General features: G+C 47.8%; 1 protein-coding gene and 1 long non-coding RNA gene across 4 annotated transcripts in view; one reads left to right on the forward strand and one right to left on the reverse strand.

The window, feature by feature from the left end:
• The window catches only part of KCNQ1 (potassium voltage-gated channel subfamily Q member 1), a 321,727-nt gene that overhangs the window by 142,965 nt on the left and 159,648 nt on the right, over positions 1 to 19,114 (forward strand). The window lies entirely within an intron of this gene.
• The window catches only part of LOC306640619, a 98,731-nt gene that overhangs the window by 46,534 nt on the left and 33,083 nt on the right, over positions 1 to 19,114 (reverse strand). The gene's annotated exons all lie outside the window — the stretch shown is intronic.

The following is a 19,114-nucleotide window of genomic DNA, read 5'->3' on the forward strand; positions in this document are numbered from 1 at the left end:
TGGTTAATGTTTGTATGGGATACTATTTCTTACCCTTTCACTTTCAGTCTATCTGTGTCTTTACATCAACAATGAGTTTCTTATGAGCACGTAAACGCACTTTTTGAAGACTCCATGCTGCTCACTTCAGTCCCCCAGCACCCAGGTCACAGCTGAATCGGTCACTGGCAAGGCCAGCTACCGTTCTGCCACTTGCTCCCTGTGTCCTGCGCCTTCTCCTGCTCGTCTCTTCTCTGACTACACTCTTTGTTTAATGAATTGTTTGGTAGTGAACGATTGTGATTCTCTATTTGGTTCTGTGTGCACTTTAAAGATCTTTTGGGGGAAGCTGTAGGCTCACAGCAAATTTCAGAGGAAGGTTCAGGGAGCTCTGCATATGCCTCCTTCCCCGTTCCCACAACAGCTGTCCCCATCAGCACCCTCCCCAGGTGGCACATCTGTCCTTACTGGTGAATCTCAGCAGGCAGCGGCCTCTGACATCAGCACCCACGGTCCCCATGTGACATTTGGCTTCACTCCTGCTTTGCACGTTCTAGGGGTTTGTAAAGATGTAGAACACACAACCACAGCTGCAACACACACACACACACACACACACACACACACTTCATGACACTCAAATCCTCTGTATTCTGCCTAATTATCCCTCCTTCCCCCCAAGCCCTGGTGACCACTGGACATTTTACTGTCTCCAGTTTTTACATTTTTAGAATGCCTCAGAATTGGAATCATGCAGAATGAAGGCTATTCACATTGCCTTTTATCACACAGTAACATCTATTAAAGTTTCCCGCATTTCTCTTCATAGCTTGATAGCTCGTTTTTTAGTGCTCAGTAATATTCCACTGTTTGCAGGTACCACCACTGACTTCTGCACTTCCATACTGAAAGACATCTTGGCTGCTGCCAAGTCCTAGCAATCATGAACACAGGTGCCAAGACATCCACATGCAGGTTTCTGTGTGAACATGCTTTTGTCTCCTTTGGGTAAACGCTGTAATTGCTGAAATGTATGGAAAGAGTAAATTTGGTTTTGTAAGAAACCACCAAACTGTTTTCCAAGGTGGCTGCACCACTTCTTGGTCCGACCAGCAAGCGATGAGATCCCCGTCGCTCTTCACCCAGGCCCGCGTTTGGTGCTGTGGCCGTTCCCATGGGTGTGCAGTGGTGTCTCATGGTTGCTCTGATTTGCATCCGCCCAGTGACATGACATGTGGAGTACATTCTCATGTTCTCAGTGGCCATCAGTGTATTTCCACTGGTGAGATGTCCTTTCAGGCCTCTGACCCATTTCGCAATCAGATTGTTTTCTTGCTGGTAGTTTCTAAGGTCCTTTGTATATTTGGGATGACAGCCTTTTATCAGATGTGGGCTTTGCATATTTCCCCGACTCCGTGGCTTGTCTCTTCTTGAGTGAAGACTCCTTCCAGTGGAGTCACGCCACTGAAGCCCACCTTATCGATTCCTTCATGGATCAGGCCCCTGGTGTCGTATCTGAAAAGTCATCGCTGAACCAAAGGTCACCTGGATGTTCTCCTAGGTCATCTCCTGCTTTGTTCTTCAGTTTTCATATTGTAGTGAAGCACATCTAACACAGAAATGACCACTTCAACCACTTTTCAGCATCCAGTGCAGCAGAGGCGAGCGTGCCGTCCCCCCACCAGCGAGCTCCACACCCTGTTCACCTGAAAATATGAACCTCTGATGTTCACTGAAAACAGCTCTCCCCTTCCACACTGGCCACCAATACTCCACTTTCCATCTCTGTAATTTTGACTAAGTGCCTCACGTAAGTAGCCATACAATAAACTGTCTTTTTGTGAGGGTATACTTCACTTTGCCAAAATGTTCTCAAGCTTCATGTCTGAATTTCATTTACTTGTTATTTTTTAATTTCTGTTAACATGCACACTCTACACACTGAATGTGCACACGATGGGACTCGGTGTGACATTCTCTGTGTGCACAGGGTACACTGAGTCCAACCTTCCTTTCCTACCCTCCCGCTACACCCACTTCTTGATCTCTAGCAATCACCACTGTACATCCAGAAAGACTTTTTAAAATGAGTCTACAAATTAAGGAAAATGTGTTGTACTTATTTTTCTGTGTCTGGCTTAGTTCACTTAATAAGGAAATGACATCATCTTGTTTTATTCATTTTGTTGCATATGATGGAATTTTATTCTCCTTTATGGCTGAGTAATACTCCACTGTGTATATATACATTTTCTTCACTCATTCACTCATCTGTTGCTGGGCACCTATGCTAATTTCATACCTTAGATATTGTGAATAGCATATTAAACATGCATGTGGACTATCTCTTAATATGCTGCTTGGATATGTACCCAGCTGCACCACATGTCAGACCTGTTGTTTTTTGAAGTCCATCTGTAGTGTCCTCCATAATGGCTGGCCTAACTTCCACTCCTACCAACAGTGTGTGAGAGTTCCCTTCTCCACATAATAACTAGTCTTTGGTTTCGTTTGGTTTGGTTTTGGGTCTATTTTTGTTTTTAAGACGGGAGCTGTTAACCTAGGCTCCCCTTGAAATCACGACCCTCCTGCCTGCGCCTCTGGGTGGCGGGGATCACAGGCGTGCGTCCCACCTGGCTGCTTGCATCCTCTAAGCCGCTCCGACCGCAGTAAGGTGGCACTTCAGTGGGGTCTGGATCTGCAGACCCCTTCACCCTCCCACGCGTTCACTGCCGTTGGTGCTTCTCTCCCTTCCTTCCCTCCTTCCTCTTTCTCTCTCTTTCTTTTGCCATGTCTATTCAGATCACTTGTCCTTTTTAGAAGTTGGATTAACATTTGGTTGAGTTTGTTGAATTCTTAATATTCCTGCACATGAACTGTCAGGAGAGTAGACAGCAGATACTTCCCCCACGCTACAGGCTGTCTCCTCATTCTGTTGTTGACGTGCGGAAGCTTTTTGCTTAGTTTGATATGGTCCCCTTTGTTAATGTTTGCCTTTGCCTCCCATGTTTTGGGGGTGCAATCCAGAACGTTGTCGTCCGTACCAACGTGTTGAAGTGTTTCCATTTTCTTCTAGCAGATCCAGAGTTCCAGGTCTCACATCTTGATCCATCCTGGATTGGTCTCTACATAGGGTAAGAGATAAGGGTCAAATTTCAGTGCCCAGCATGTGGCTACCCAGCTTTCCATGCACCATCTGTTGAAGAGTCTGTCCTTATTCGAGTGTATAGTTTTTGATGATTTTATTGAGAATCATTTGGCTTCAGATGTGTGGTTATATCCCTGGGGTCTCACCTGGGTCCCACTTGTCTGTGTGCCTGCTTCCACACAGACGCCGCCTGTCTGGTCACGACAGCTCTGCAGTTCGTCTGGAGACGAGGCACCGTGATACCGGGCCTTGTTCTTTTTGCTCATGACTGTTTGGCCTTTGGGGTCTTTTGTGCTTCCTTCCACACAACGTGTTCTGTCAAGGTGTCAGTGTGTTCTGATGGGTGTTGTGTTGCATGTGTACACAACCTGGGTAATGTAAGGACGGACATTTTAACAAGATTGATTCTTCCAATCCACGAACATGGAAGGTCTTTCCACCTTTTTCTGTCCTCTAACTCCTTTCATTAGTGTTCTGAAATCTTCACTGCAGAGGACTTTTACTTCTTCAGTCAAGTTTATTCCTGGGCATTGTTTCATTTTGTCTCTGCAGTATTGTGAATGGGATTGCTTTCATTATTTTCTTTCTCAGCAAATAACTTGCTGGTGTATAGAAAAGCTACTGATTTTTGTATCCTATGACTTTACCAGGTTCATTTATCAGCTCAAATCACTTTTGGAGTCCTTAGGTCTTTCTATATGCAGAATCACATGGCCTCCAGACAGTCCGACTTCTCTCTTCCTGTTTGCAAACCTCTTCTTTCTTTTTCTTGCCCAATTGCTCTGACTATAATTTCTAGCACTGCATTGAATAGAAGTGGACTATAAACCCTTCTCTTGTTCCTGATGCTAGAGGAAATGTTCCCAGCTATACCCCATTCAGTACAATTTTGGCAGGGGGTTTTTCACATATACTCTTTATTATGTTGAAGTACATGTTTCTATACCTAATTTGTTTAGATCTTTATCAGGAAGAGAGACTGAATTTTATCAGATGCTTTTGTTGCATCTGTGGAAAGGATCAAGTGGTTTTTATTCTTCACACTACTGATGTGATGTGTCACGTCCACTGATTCACATAGGTTGGCTCATCCTTGCATCACTGGGATGAAACCAACTTGGTCATGGTTTCAATGTGCTGCTGAAATCAATTTGCCGGTATGTTGTTGAGAATTTCTGCATGTAGGTGCATCAGAGATGCTGGTCTATAGCTTTCTTTTTGTGTGTCCTTGTCTGGTTTTGGTGACACAGTGATGTTGGTCATGTAGAATGGGCACAGAAGGATCCCCTCCCTTTCAACTCTTTTAGATGAACTGGCATTATTTTTTAAAGTTTGGTAAAATTCAGCAATGAAGTCATCCAGTCCTGGGCTTTTCATTGATAGGAGACTTTTTATCATCGATTCAGTCTCATTACTTGTTATTTGTTGACTCAAGTTTTTTTTAATGTCCTCATGGTTCAATCATAGCAAGTTATAAATGCCCAGAAATTCGTCCATTTCTTCTCAATTCTCCAATGTGATAGCATATACTCCTTCTTAACAATCATCAATGATCCTTTGTATTTCTGTGACGTAAGTTCTTTTTGGGGGGAGTGGCAGTCACCTGGGGTTGAACTCGGGGGCACTCAACCACTGAGCCACATCCCCAGCCCTGTTTTGTATTTTTTTTTTTTTTAAAGAGACAGGGTCTCATTGGGTTTCTTGGTGCCTCACTTTTGCTGAGGCTGGCTTTGAACTCATGATCCTCCTGCCTCGGCCTCCCGAGCCACTGGGAGTATAGGCATGTGCCACGGTGCCCAGCTTGTTTTGTTTTGTTTTCATGCTTTTGATGCTCCTACCATTGAGATTTTTGCACCTGGTAAATTAGGACTGTACTTACTATAGCTTTGTAATGTAATTTTTAACCAGAAAGTGTGAAGCCTCTAATTTTGTTCATCTTTCTCAATTTGCTTTAGCAATTTAGGGTCTTTTGTAGTCATAAAAAAATTTTTAGGATTGTTTTCTATCACTGCAAAAAAAAAAAAAAAAAAAGCCTGCAGAACTTTGATAGGGATCGTACTGAGTCTATACAGTGCTTTAGGTGGGCATGAACTTTTAACAGCATCGGTCCTTCCTACCCAGGAACAAGGCATGTCTTCTCAGTCTTTTAGATCTTTGATTCTTCATCCATGTTTTATAGTATCCAGTGTATGATTATCTTACCTCCTTGATCAACTTTATGATCAGATTTTATGAAGTTCAATCTTGCCTGTGCCTTTGGTGTCACATCCAGGACGTCACGGCCAGTCCAACGCTGTGACCTTTTTTGCCATATTTTCTTAAGAGCTTGGTTGTTTCAGTTCTTACATTTGGTCTTTTATCCATTCTGAATGACTTTTTAATGTATCATTAAAGTAGAGGTCTCAACTTCATTCTCATGAACAAAGACATCCAATTTTCCGAGTATCATCTATTGAAAAAAAGAAATGCAAGAGGCCTCACAACACCTGACTTCAAATTATACTATGGAGCCGTACACATAAAAGTTGCATTGTGCAGGCATAAAAGCAGGCTTTAGAGACCAGTGTCCATTTGATCTATAATATTTTTAGGTCTGAAGAGCCTGCTGAGTTTATGTCTGGATGACCTATCTACTGGTGAGAGAGGTGTGTTTAAATCACCCAGTGCTACTTTATTAGGGTCTATCTGAGACTTTAAAGAGTGTGTTTTGTGTAATTAGGTACACCAATGTTTGGGGCATAAATATTTATGATCATTTTATCTTCTTGTGGGATTGTTCCCTTTACCAGTATGAAGTGACCTTGACTCTTCTGATTAACTTTGGCTTAGTCTACTTTTTTTGAACAAGAAAAAGCTGCTGCTGCTTATTTTCAGGCACCAAGAGCATGGCCTATCAACTTCAATCCTTTCACTTTTAGCCGCTGGTTGTCTTTGCAAATTAGTTGAATCTCTTGCAAACAACACCTAATTGGGTTTTGTTTTTGTTTGTTTGCTTGCTTCAGCACCAGGGATTGGACCCAGGAGTGCTTACCCACTGAGCTACATTCCCAGCCATTTTTTATTATTATTTTCTTATTTAGAGATGGGGTCTTCTGGCTAAGTTGCTTAGGACCTCGCTAAGTTGCTGAGACTGGCTTTGAACTTGCCACCCTCCTGCCTCAGCCTCCCCAGTCCCTGGGATTACAGGTGTGCCCCCCACGCCCTGCTGGGTCTTGTGTTTTAAGTAATTCTGCCAGCCTGTGACTAGAGAGTTAAGCCCGCTTACAGTCAGTGTTGTTATAGACAGAGATTTATTAATTCCTGCCATTTTGATTTATTTGTTTTCTCACTTGCTTAGCTCCTCTTCAAATGAGATATGTCCATCTGTGAGCTCTGGGATTTGTTTTCGTGTGTGTGGTATTTCGTTAAGTATTTTCTATGCTGATAGCTTAGTAGTCATGAATTCTTTCAGTTTCTGCTTATCTTGGAAGGTTTTGTTTCTTCAATTTTGAAGGATAGCTTTGCTATATATAGCAATCTTGGTCAAAAGTTATTTTCTTGGGACTTAGAACACATCATTCCAAGCCCTCCTGGATTTTAGAATTTGTGTTGAGAAATCATAAGTAATTCTGATTGGCCTAACTCTGAATACAACTTGATGTCTTATTCTTGAGGGTTTTTCAGATTCTAACCTTGTTCTGTATGTCAGGCATTTTGATTGTAATGTGTCACGCGGAGGTTCTGTTTTTTTGTTTTTCTGTTTTTTGGGGGTTTTTTTGATCTTGTTAATCTGAGTGCATCTTGTATCTGAGTGTCTATCTCATTCTCAAGGTTCAGAAATTCTGTTGTTGAGAGGCTATTCATGCCATCAGCCCACATCTTGCCACACTCCTCCACTTCAGATTCCTGACCTTGGTGCCCAGTGTCACAGCGGAGTTCATCCACATTCTGGTCACAGCTACGTCTCTTCTTTAACATCAATTGCGCGTTGGAGGCGGCTGCTTTCTTGTCCAACCCCGAGACTGTCTTCAGAATGGTCAACTGTTACTTACTGTGTCCTTCATTTCCGAGACATCTGTCTGGTTCTCTTCCTGTATCTTCATCTCCTTACTGAATTAATTTCTCATGCATATCCTAACTGACCTCCTTAAGTAATTCAGTTGTTGTTCTGTGTTCTCTTGGAAAGCACTGATCAGTTTTCTGATCATTCTTTTGACTTCTTTATCTGGTATTTCACCCACTTCGATATCTCTGTGGCTAGTTACTGGTAGATGGTGAACTGTAGCAAGTACCGTGTTATTTTTTGTGTGTATTCTTACTCTTGTGTTGGTTGGGCTCTGTGCATCTGCTGGGATAGAGTTCTCTCCCCCTCTTATTTGTGGGTCTTTTCGGGCACAGCCTTCTCTTCCCAAGTGTCCTGGGGTGACCTGCACAGAGACCCCTCACAGCTGTGGCATCCTCTGGGACCTTCACGCTGACTCTGCTTTTGCCGTAGGAGGGGATGTCCAGGCACCTGAGGCCCCACCACTTCACATGTTCCTTGTTAAGACAGAAATGTAACTGATTTTTGTGTGCTGGCTTTCTATTCTGTCTCAATTTTGTGAGGAATCTTGAGGATTCTCTTTATGTATGAGCATATCCGGGAAGAGTTAGGTGATTTCTTCCCTTTCAGTTGCGTGCCTCTTGTTTGTCTCATGATCTGGCTGGAGTGTCGAGCGCTATGCTGAACATAAGTGACTCAATCAGGCATCTTATACTGTTCCTGATGTCAGAGGAAAAGCTTGTGGTAGCTCACCATGTGTGCGATGTTCACTGTTTCCATGTGTGGTTTTTATCATATTTAGGTAGTTTTCTTTTTTAGGGGTTTTACAATTTTGTGTTTTTCATTTAGGTCTGTGATCCACTGTGAGTTAATTTTTGTGAAAGTTATAAGGTCTGTGTCTACACTGACACCTTCTTCCATGTGGATTAACCACCGTTTGTTGAGAAGACCACTTTCCGTGTTGTCTCACTTTTGTGCATTACAGGTCGATTGAGTAAAACTTATGTGGTTCTGTTTCGGGACTGTACTCTGTCCACTTAGCTATGTGTCCATTCTTTCACTAACACTACTCTTTCTTGGCTACTGAAGCTTTGCAGTAAAGCATTACAACGGGTAGTGCCGGTCTCCTTTCTACTCATTCTGTATTGTGTTGCTTATTTTGTGTCTTTTGCCTCTGCATTTAAACTTTAGAACCAGTTTGTCAATACAGACAAAATAACTTTGTGAAGTTTTGTTTAGGATTGCAGTGGATGTATATGTCAGGGTGGGGTGACATATGTTTACAATATTGAGTTTACCAATCCATAAATATGAGCTCTTTTTCCATTAACGTAGTTATCTGACCTCATCAGTTTTATGGTTTTACAGTTTTCCTAATACAGATCTTCCACATATTTTTATACCTAAATGTTTCATTTGGGGGATGCTCATATAAATGGCATTTTTTTTTTTTACTGGGAGTTCCGCTTACTCATTTTGGTGGATAGGAAAACAGTTGAATCTTACACATTAGCTTTGTATCCTGCAACGACAACCTTGCTAGAGTTGTCTACCCCTTCCAGAATACTTTTACAGATTCTTTTGTCTTTTTTACATAATCTTCTTCCCAATATTCATGCATTTTCTTTGCCTTTCAGTTGTGTTATTTAGGACTTCAAGTAAGATGTTGAAGGGGTTGTGAAGGGGACCATCTGGCCTTGCTCCTGACACAGGGGAAAAGTGTCTACTTTGTCACCATTCATTATTATGTTTGCTATGTATTTCGTAGATATTACTTACAAGTTGATAGATTTTCCTTCTATTTATAGTTTGTGAGTTTTTATCATGAGCGGGTGATGGATTTTTTTCAAATCTGTTTCCTGTATCTAGTGATATGACCATATGATTTTTTGCCTGCTGATAATACCTGAATATTTAATGTCCACCAGTCCTGTATGCTGATATGAATTCAACTTGCTCACAGTGTATGATTCTTTTTATACACAATATCTTCAACGTTAATATTTTGTTGAAGGGTTTTGTGCATCACATTTATGAGTTATTGATGTTTAGTTCTATTTTCTTTAATAGAGTTGTCAGGTTCTAGAACTAGGTTGATAGGAAATACTGCCCCTACTCCTACATTCTGAAAGAGACTATTGAGAATTGATAACACTGTCTTCTCTAAATATTTGAAAGGATTAACAAGTAAACCAATTTGGGAATGGCACCTTCTGTTCTGAGATGTTTATTAACTGATTAAACTTCTTTAACGGGCATAGGCCCCTTCAGATCGTGTGTTTCTTGTGAGATTTTTGGCATATTGTGTCTTTCAAGGAATCAATCCACTCCACCCAGGTCTTCAAACTTGTGGGCACAGAGCCATTCACAGCATCCCTGCATTATTTTAATTCCCAGTGAATCCACAGTGACGCCCCTCTTACTTTCTGATATACGGATTCATGTCAGCCTTTCCTTTACTGTGATCAACCTGGTTAGAAGAAGTGGCGATATATTTGTCTGCTAAGCATCACGTTTGCTTCACTGAGTTTTCTCTACTGATTTCCTGCTTTTGCCTGTATTGAGTTCTGCCCTGATTTTTACTCCTTCTGCTTGCTTTGGGTTTAATCTGTCCTCCTAGCTTCTTAAACTGAGAGCACACATAACTGACTTTAGAGTCTGCCTCCCTTCCCTACACCTACATTTGCTGATCTCTATTTTTACTGAGCCACATGCATTTTATGGGACAGTGTTTTGTTAGCATTTCTCTTCGTGGGACGGGGGATGCACAGGTCAGTGATAGACCACTCTGTACGCCTTTTTTTAAATGTATGTTTAGGTTTATATCTGCCATCATGATTAAAGTGGGTTTCCTGAGATTGTAGTTGGGTCTCGATTTTTCAGTCCACCCTGACAACCAGTCCATGGGCACGTCCAGATCGCTGGAGTGCATGGTGACCACTGACCCTCTGGAAGATGGGCCTCTCTGCCTGTTGCTGCTTTCTAGTTGTCTTATGTTTTGTTCCTGGTTTGTGTCCCACTCTTTCTGCCTTTAGTGGTCTTTCAAACATAATCCCATTTCTGTGCTGTTTTAAAACTTCTCCTACAAAAAGGCCTGTATGTTTTCTCGTTCACTGTTAACCCGCGGTTTTGTACTTTAAACAGGAAGAGATCTTCTTCTCCCTCACGATACCACACACTCTCTCCTAAGTGGAATTCGGTGTCTGTATCTGCTGTTGATCTCTGGAACTCCCCCTGCCCCTGGGTCAGATCTCTGCTTATGTGAACTTGCCAGGCATCTCGCTGTTGAATCTCTCAGAGCTGCATTCCAGGATTCCAGAGCGCCCGTCCTGCTGCTGGTCCACTGTGGGTTTCTCCCGGAGCCTGGTAGATGGCTCACAGTCCACCTTCACCTTCACCCCGCATACCGCAGGGCCCTCCTCTGCCAGGGGCTGCAGCACCTCCTCTCTCTGGCCAGCCTGAAGGGAGCTCAGGAGAGAGCACGATCAGGAGACACGCTATCACGCCGTGCATCTCCCCATCCAGAATCAGGCCTGTTTACTGACTTCTTGAAAAAGGCATTCTTTCTCACACATACCATCAGTTTTTCCGGTGCACTCTGCCACCTACTAGTCCTCTACATCCTCAGGAAACAAGATGTTCAAACTCGGATTTTCATCAACAAATAGATCATCTTTGATTTGGAGTTGTGGCAGAGGCTTCAGTTCCCTGCTCTTCAGATTTCAACCTTTATTCTTTTTTTGACATTATCATTGAACTCCTCAGATTCATCTTTTCTGATCATTTCTTCCTCAAAAACACAATCTATACTATGTTTCTTATTCTCAATTGCGTTTTTTAAAAAAAAGTGTTTTTGGTCATAGATGGACACAATACCTTTATTTATCTTTGTGAGGGGCTGAGGATCGAACCCAGGGCCTGGCGTGTGCTAGGCAGGCGCCCCCACTGAGCTGCAGCCCCAGCCCTCTGCATGGCCTTTGTAGCTGAGGCTGTCTGCTCTGTCGCCACGGTTACAGCGCTGTCGAGCAAGGCCTCCTCTTCCCTGAAGGGTAATTGCTGAGGCGGTATTAAATGCTTCTTCTCAGCAGAACTCATACCTCACTGGGTGCCTTTAGGACGTTACTGGATGGAGCCAGCCTGGCAACCGTGGGACACTGCCCCCGGGAAACCCGGCTTTCTGCTCTCATCTGGGGTACTTCCGGGCGCTGGGTTTCAGGCTCAGGTCCTCGGCTCGAGCTGCCGAGCCTGGTTCCCATCAGTAGACTTGCACTTGCTCCTGACCTCAGAGTGTCTGGCTCTTAACCAACTGGACCTGACCTCTGGCTCTCGCATCAGGAGGAGGGTGACTCTGGGGAACGCCATGTAACCACCCTTCCCTTGACCGAGTTCACCTCGCTGCCAGTGCCGGACTTCAAGATGGCTTCCTGGCCAGTGGTCCTCCCCCTCAGTAAGGGACAGGGCACACCTCCGCCTCCACAGGCGCTTGGCCGGCCTTCCCTCCGGCCGCACGGGGGCGCTTCCCTATGTCCTGCAGGGCCGTGGGGCAGAAGCCCAGCGCCCCCCTGTTCCCACTTGCTTTTCTCAGAAGCATGGTTTCTGAGAGGCATGTCAGTGGAAGGGTCTTACCATGGGCCCTCTCCTTGTCTCCCCCCGCCCCCGTGGCTCCCTCTCTGGAATGTTCTCAGCCTGTCAATACCAGCAGTAGGAACACTGGTTTTACGACCTATGTCACGACTGTCAGCTTCTTGGAGATGTCTTGGTTTCACATATTTCCAGCCCGCTCAGGACCAACCTGAATCTGTTACTGTTCTGTGTAGAAGCCAGTGTCGTTGCAGGACTAGGCTGTGCGAGCAGACACCAGAACTGTGGACCTTCGCTAGGCATGTAGGCAGTGCAGAGTGAGCAGAGAGGCTGGTCACTGAGTGCCAACAAGCAAGAAAAACGGACTTCTTTTTCTGAATCTGCCCCAGAAACAGGGAGGATCATAGGTGTGACCGTGGTATCAGGAACCCAGGAAAGAATGCAGGGCCACGGTCTGCATGAGTCTGCTGTCGTGTTTCCCAGAGCGCCTCTCCTGACCTCCACCCTAGGACTGCAGCACCTGGGTCCTGCGTTTCTAGCTGGGTGCTTTGCATATTTCACCTCCTTTCTTAGGTGTAAGTTGTACTTACATTTTTTAAGTTATTTTTTTGTTTTCACAGACTGCATCTTGATCACTGTGGTTGTGGGCCGTGTGGATTCACACCACCCACGTCATCACACATGTCCACGGGGTCATGACTGTCTCAGTCCACATCCTTCATCCCCTCCCTGTACTTACACTTCTAACTCTTTGAAGTTGCACCCTGGATTTTCTAGTACCCATTTTCAAATAATCCAAGTCCACTTTCAGATGACACTAAGCCGACTCACGTGTGACACGGGCTGGCATGATCCCGATGCCCTGTCCTGTCATGCTGCAGCCACTCCTTCATGCATGCAGATGTGCATAGACTCAGGACACAGCCTCAGCCCCATCAGACACACTGTTGCTGGGATCATTCTGAACACACTCTTACGTTGTATCAATTAAGAACAAATAAAGAACTAGCAGTGGGAACACACACACACACACACACACAAGTATTTTCCTTTCACTATTCCTTTTTTTTTTTTTTTAAGGCGTATCTGAGCTTCTGACCTCCACCATTTTCTCTCAGTCTAAAGAACGTCTGACGTTTCTCCTGGGCAGGGCCTCTCCTGACAGTGAGTCCCTCGGCTGGTGTGTCTGAGGAGGGACATCTGCTTTACTTTTGAAGGGTGGTTTCGCAGGTACGGGACCTCGGCCTGGTGTTTCGCTTTTCCACTCCACCAGTTTTGCTTACATGTTTCTGGAAAGTCAGATGCAGTTATCTGTGCCCTTTATAGATAAGGCCTCCTTCTCTCGACCCTCCTGCAGGATCTCTTCTGCATCTGTGATTTCCTGTTGCTTGACAGCCTGCGCCTGGGTGTTGGGTCTTGGCATCTGTCCTGCCTGGTGTTCTCTGTGCTGCTGGACCGTGCTTTGCCGTCTGAGCTGGTTCTTGGCCATTTCTTCACCCTTCTCCTGCCTCCTCTCCTCGTTCCCGCCTCCTTCCCTCCTCTCCTCCGTCCTCGTCCTCCCTGCTGTCGTTTTCTGCTTCGGGATGTGCTACCGAAGTGTGTGGAGCCGAGTTCCCTTCTCAGCTGTGTGCAGGCTGGGCACAAGCCCCAGGGCATTTTCCGAGTGTTACTGCTTCTGATCTCTAGCGTCTTCCTTTTTTCCTGGGATCTCCAGCCCCTGCCTGCCCTGCCCGTGTGTCCTGCATGCCATCTTCTTTATCCAGAAGAGTCCTGAGCACATTCATCAGGGTTGTTTTAAATTCCCAGACTGATGGTTCTAACATGTCTGGGTCTGGGGCTCGCTGGATGCTTTGCCTTCTAACATGCCTAGTGATTGTCACTGGGTGGACATGACGTACCGGGCAAAAAGAGCTGCTTCTAAGTGGCCTTCGGAACACGGTGACGCAGCGTGGGCGCCAGGGAGCATTGCAGTCCTGGGTGTGGCCTCACTCCTCCTGGGTGGCCGTCTCCTGAGCGTGAACTCTGTGGGTGCCCCAGCTCTTGCCCCCTCTAGGGTGGCACAGGATGCTAGCCTAAGCTGGCGTCGGGAAGCTGCGCTGGCCCAGATCGCGTGGGTTGATCAGTCTCTCTCGGCTTGGGCTCTGGTGACAGGCTTCCCCTGAAGGTGGACCTCTTTAGAATGGGCACTAGGAGATTCCACAGTGGCTCCCTTCCCCTTCCCATGCTGGAAGTTACAAGGGAATTTTTCACCCATGTTTACTGTAGAGAGCTGGTCAAGCTCCTGGAGGTAATAACTCGTCAAAGCTTGGATTCCCCACACACTGCCCCCCAAAAATCCTGGGTCCCCCTAGAGTGCTAAACCCTCAGACTTGTCCATACCTGGCCTCCAGAAATTCTCAGCTCTGAGTTGAGCAGGGCTCTGTTCTAAGGCATCATGATCCTCTGTATCCCCTGTCTCTCTCTCCAAGTTGGGGGTCAGTGGTTTTTCCTGTGACTTCACTTGTTACAGATCTGAAAAGAACTGACACTTGATGGGAGTTACATGTAGCATCCTAGTTATCCTAGGTAACAACCTAGTTTGAGCTCATACCATCACAGTCTCAGCATCACACAACTGCCAGCCCTCGCCTGTTTTCCCTCTCAGACTGCATCTTTATGCGATGAATGTCCAACACCATGGATGTGTGATTATCGTCCTATGCATGTCTTTTGCGTGGCACAGGAAACAGAGGCATTGTGAACTAAAAACACAATAATACAGGCTTTTATTTTTACGTATGGAGTTACCTATTCTGGAGTTTTGTGATCTCTGTATGGTTTCAGATTATTTTCTAGTGTCTTCATCTCAGCCTGAAGGACCCTTTTTAGTACTTTATGTAGAGCAAATCTACTACCAGCGAGCTTCCTGAGCGTCTGTTCATTTGGACAGGTCTAAATTTCTCCTCCGTGTATGAGGAATGATTTGTTAGGTACAGAATTCTTGGTTGACTGATCGCTTTCTTCTCTCCACCCTTGGAAACAATGCCGTCCTGTTTGCTCCTGGCCTCTGTGCTTGCCGATGAGAAATATGCTTTAATCCTACTGAGCGTCCCTGCCCAGGGCGGTCCCGCCTCCCTCCTTGCAGGGCCCCTCGTGGTGCTGTGAGGGGCGCTCGTCCCGTGGTGGGGTCTGCCCCGTGCTTGCACCCAGGGACCGACTTCCATCGCCCCGGGAGGCGGCGGCCAGGGTTCCTCCAGGGCTCCTCCTGCTGCCCCCCCCCCAGCACTGCTCACGGCGCTCCTCTCCTCTCGTCCCAGCCTTGGTGTCCCTCCTGTCAGTCCACCGGTTCCTCCTCCTGCTGCTCAGATTTGTCATGAAACTCTAGCGAGTTTCTTCATCGCAGTAACTCTTCGCTTCCAGAATCTCGCTTTTTGTTCCTTTTTCTGACTGACACGTCTTTGCTGATGTTCTCTGTTCTCCTGGTTTCCTTGATTACTTTTTTCGTGATTTCCTTTAGGACTCTGACCATACTTTGAACGTTCATTTAAAGTCTTTGTCTAGTAAGTTAATGTCTGTTTCCTCAGGGGTGGTTTCTTCTCCCAAAAAAGTCTTTTTGTTTGTTTGTTTCTTTGCATTCGCCCTAATTTTGTTTAAAACTGAACATTTTAACTAGGGCTAACTATGAACATTTGATTCTCTCCTACCTCAGAATGTGCTTTTCAACGCCACGAACTGCAGCTATTTGTTTAGCAACTTCTAAACTGTACTTGAGAAGTCTGTTCCTATCACGTGGCTTTGGGACCCTGTTCCTTTAGCCTACGTACAGTTCGTTATGACACAGCCTTTCTCTACTGCCAGGATCAGAGACGGCAGAGGGAAGGACACACAGTTCCTTCAACACCGAGGAGGCTGCTGCAGCCCCACCGCCTCGGCTTTCGCTCCCAGCTCGAGGTGAGCTGGAGTCGGGGACAGCTCTCAGCACGTGTCCAGCCTGGCACGCACGCGGCTTTGTACGTTTCCCAAAGCACTTGTGCACTTTGGAGCACCCATCTCCCAGAGAAGCTCTGAAGCTGCCCTCCAAGGCCACCGGGCTCTACTGTGTGTCTCAAACACAGATCTTTCCCCAGATCACTGTGATGTCCGACTCTCTCACCACTGTGTTCAAGTGAGGTTCAGCATTTTCTGCCCTGAATGAGTTCCGAGCGAAGTGAACTGCTTCCTCCGTCAGGCCGCCCCCAAACAATACAGAACTCTTTTAAAGCAAAATCTGCTCTGCTCTGGAAGGGGGACTAGGACACTGCATGGAACGCCAGCCGCCTGGGCTGGGGAGGGGCTGCAGGGCAAGGGAAACGCCAGGAGCTTTCCTACCACTTCTAAGTTGCTTGCCTCTTGGTCCAGTTTCACTTGGTGCTGGAGAGCACTGCTCACCTCCGGGGGTCCTGACGAGGTGGTTTTTGTTTCTGTGAAGGAGGTGTCTGCTACACTCATGCGGGTGCCCCTTGCCGTCCTCAAGTGATTCCTCAGAGCGTCCAAGCCTCTTCTGACTCTTGCTAGGGAAGGGGCCACAGTGCTGCCGGGACGGGGCCATTTCTCTTGTGTAGCTTGCAGTTCGCAGTGTCCTGTCTCCAGGACTGCAGAGGTGGTGTGTGCAGTCTCCAGTGCACCCTCACTGGGTCTGCGCCCTTTTAGGAGGTACGTGGGAGCGGCATGCTGTCGTTCCCCACCCGGCCCAGCCTTCTCCTCAGTTCCCTGTCAATCACCAGCAAGTCCTGCCAGCTCAGAGGTGCCTGCTCCCGCCTGCTTCCCGTGGATGCCCCTCGCTGCTCCTCGAGGCTGCCCCTCGCCTCTGCTGATCTCCAGTTCTCACTTTGCGTCCACGCTGCCTTTGCACAGGGCCCAGGGAGCTCCGTGAGCGTGCCCTGCTGCTTCCCTCCGTAAGCGCTCTAGCAGCTCCTGACTCGCCATGGGCCCGTTTCGGGAGCACAGAGCCTCTTCGAGAATGCAGCCGCTCCTAGAAAGGGCAGTGCGGTGGTCAGCTGGGCCCCACCAGAGCACTCCTGAGTTATACCCGTGGCAGGCGCAGGGGTACTTACACTGCCACAGGCAGCATAGGGTCCGCTGTCCCCCGCGTAGCCTGTCCTACGTGGCTCAGCAAACCCCTGCGGTCGGAGGGAGTGCCCCTCACAGTACCTGGCAGGGGGCAGGGTGGCATCGGGAAGCCCTGCGTGGGTGGGGACCGTGCCGGGCGCTCTAGAGCCCAGGATGACGTGTCCTGGCCTCCATGTCCTCAGCGTGTAGCAGTGGCCCCTGTTGGGTGTCTCTCTCCAGAGCTGTGCACCCTCTGCCCCTGAGTGAGTGAGTACCTTTCTGAGTTCTGTTTTCTGATCACTGAAGTTCCTCAAGGGTTGGCCAGTTTGATTCTGGGCCTACTGGTCCCAGCAGTGCCGAAACAAGAACCATTTCAGGAACTGGTGTTCATGCCGAGGGGGTCTTGGCAGAGAGGTCCCTGGGGCCCCCCGCCCTCCTCCTGCACACGGTCACACAGACAGCAGGGCTGGGGGAGCTGGGCTGAGCTGATTACTTCTGACATCAGTTGTTAACATGATTTTGACGTTAAGCCTCCCCCTGGCTCTGGGGCGACTCTGACTCTGTCCAGGCTCTGGCTGGAGGAGCCATGGGGAGCCTCTCGGCCCCAGAGCTGGCCTGGCTGGAGGCAGCCTGGGAAGGGACCAGCGTTTCTCAAGCCCGCGCCCTCAGGGCCGGGGGTGGGGCCCAGCAGATGTCTGGTCTGGTAGCCAGGGCCTGGAGCGGATGCGGGATAGGCCTGCAGCTCATTTCCCATCAGACATCTGAGGACATCTGCACTGCCTTCCAAGCCTCTCCGCGCTAATTGCCTTGATTACTGTGTGAAGTTAAGAACTGGCACATTTCCGCGAGGCTGGATGAAGGTGAAAAGATCGCTCTTAATTAGATTAAAAACATTTTTTTCTTCCTGTGTAATTTTGCCTTAAAAATCAAGGCCACTTTTTTGTTTTCTTCATCCAAAGACCTCCAGAAACTTTCCTCCCCACCTCTCCAGAGGTTTCTGGGGAATGTCCTGTGAGCTCAACTCTTGGAGAAGATAGTGCTTAGCCCAGATTCCATTGTCTATTAAAGTTTCCTGGGGCTGCTCTTGCTGACTGGAAGCGTCCCTGAAAACGTGTCCTGAAGAGGAGACCTGGACAGTGACTTCCTGCAGCATGGACACTTGGGCGGGCAGATTTGCTATGTGGGCGACCACTCCTCCTTCCACTTCCTGGGCTCCCTGGGGGCTGACTGTCCTCCTCGGCACCCCCACTGTTCGGACCCCACCGTGGGCCCAAAGAACCATGTCCACTCGCTCTGAGATTTGTGTGTGCCGAGGCTGGTATTCCAGTTGTGAGGGAAAGCATTTGTAGGAAGAGGGTCCCCAGTCACCGGACTGGGGGGGGAACAAACCCCAGACTAACCCCAGTGTCCTTCCTGGGATCTGTCGGGCATCCACGGGTCACCTGGGCCCTGCCACATCACTGTCAAGCTCAGGGCAGAAGGACTGCATCAGAGCCCCAGGTAGTTCTCCCCGACCTGAGGAGCCCCTTCCCCAGGGCGCTTGGGCTGGTGAGTGTCGGGACTGGGCTCGGGCCAACCCCTTTCCCGCCAGCCTCGTCCCTGGCACCCTGGCCCTGCGAAGCCCAGCACGGGGGCACAGAGGGGCTCAGCTCTTCTGTAGCCTCGACTCACACCTCAACCCCAAGTCTGTCCCACGCGTCCATGAGGACTCTCTTGGTAACAAATGATAGAACCCAACTCAAACTAGCTCGAGGACAAAAGGGACATTTTTTGGCTCACACATCTGGGCCCAGCTGTTCCACACACAGCTGGACCGGGGACTGTGGTGATCTCCCCTCCTCCCATTCCGCCCGTCCCCCCTTTGCTCTCTCCAGCCCTCGCACTCTTCTCTGTCCACTGGTCCACGACACGGCCGTGTCCTTGCACAGCTACCTTCCGAGGGGCCAAGATGACCACCAGCTTGGCTCCACCAACTCAGCCAACACAGCACAGAGGCCACCTCCTTCCCCACACCTGCAGCCACCATCTGGGCTAGGTTCTCCCTGCCCTACCAGGGTACAGACCATCTCAGATATGCAACCACACCTCTGCTGGCCAAGGTTTGGGTCACAAAGCCACCTTGGGGACGGCCAGGGGGACTGGAACCCTGCATACTAAGAGTGGGAAAGGAGGAGCCCCCAGGGAAGGATTCGTGAAGCTGCTTCCAGAAGCCAGGCCTGGCCGCTGGGCAGGCAAAAACAACAGGTGTCCACTGCAGCAAGGTATTTCCCAGGCAGAGCCGGGTGCCAGCTGTGGATATACATTTCACCCACCCTCGC

This window comes from Sciurus vulgaris, assembly GCF_902686455.1.
Source record: "Sciurus vulgaris genome assembly, chromosome: 11".
NCBI classification, from domain to species: domain Eukaryota; kingdom Metazoa; phylum Chordata; class Mammalia; order Rodentia; family Sciuridae; genus Sciurus; species Sciurus vulgaris.